Genomic DNA, 1,079 nt, shown 5'->3' with positions numbered 1-1,079 from the left:
TACTAAATTATTAAAATCAAGTAGTCTGAGGTACGAGGAAACTATTCTATTCTTGCTTTAAGTAGCCTGCGAACTTAAACTTTTGAAATTTCAGTTGTGTGCCAGTATCTGGATATACCTAAATTTTATAGCTAAACTTCTGAAGGACTTAAGAAAGATGTTCATGTGCTGGAGATGTACTCGTATATACCTGTTATAGACAATCACTTGTCACGTTTAAAAAAATGTGTCAGTATCCAGACTACCTTACATCCATTATCCAGACCACTGGGTATATAGAAGATTATCATCCTGAGCCAATCTGTGGTCTAAGAATGCAAAAGTCATTGTTTTCCTCAATAATGTAGTTTTTGCTCTGAGAACTCTTCGCTTTTCTTTCTTTTTCAGAACCCACATGGTATTGCCTAGTTTTCTTTGCAGTTTGCAAATCCCTAAGGCCCTTGACTAAATCTTTGCCATTTATTTCTAGCCAAAGCCTCCTGACTGTTTTGTGCTGCACTGACACATCTTTCCATGCGATTGAAAATGTTTTATTCTGTAGCTCAGAATTAACATCATCATGGTTAAATGTAAAATGCTCTACAGCTGCCATTCTTAAAAGCAGTCCATGTGGAAAACATCTTGATTATAAATCACCTTCAACACTGAGTACCAGACCTTGCAATTTTTTGTGTTTTACATTGTAAAATCTGTTGGTGAGGAGGAGAGGGGGGAGGGAAGGATGGGTATGTTTTAATCATTTTTCTTCTTATATCCATAAAATCTCATTACTCAGTGGCAGCCTCATGGGATGCTCTTTGCTCCTATACAGTTGCTCAGAAGGTGGCTGTTCATTTTCCTGAGGTCCAGGCATATCTCTTAAAGTGAATTCCAATTGTAGCACACCACACAACCCATATTTGAAAAAAAATCTTTCTACTCTTGACCTCAGAACATCATAAAAATCTCTCCTCCCTCTCAACATTTTTGTAACAGAAAAGACCAACATTCTGAGGTGTTCCTGCAGGTGTATTTTGTATATGTGGCAGGGGTTATACCATCCTCAACCCTTTCCAAACATGTCCTGCACTATTGCTAAT

The sequence above is a fragment of the Hipposideros armiger genome, unplaced genomic scaffold (assembly GCF_001890085.2).
Source record: "Hipposideros armiger isolate ML-2016 unplaced genomic scaffold, ASM189008v1 scaffold_1360, whole genome shotgun sequence".
Lineage (NCBI taxonomy): Eukaryota > Metazoa > Chordata > Mammalia > Chiroptera > Hipposideridae > Hipposideros > Hipposideros armiger.
Note: the sequence above shows the minus strand (reverse complement) of the source record.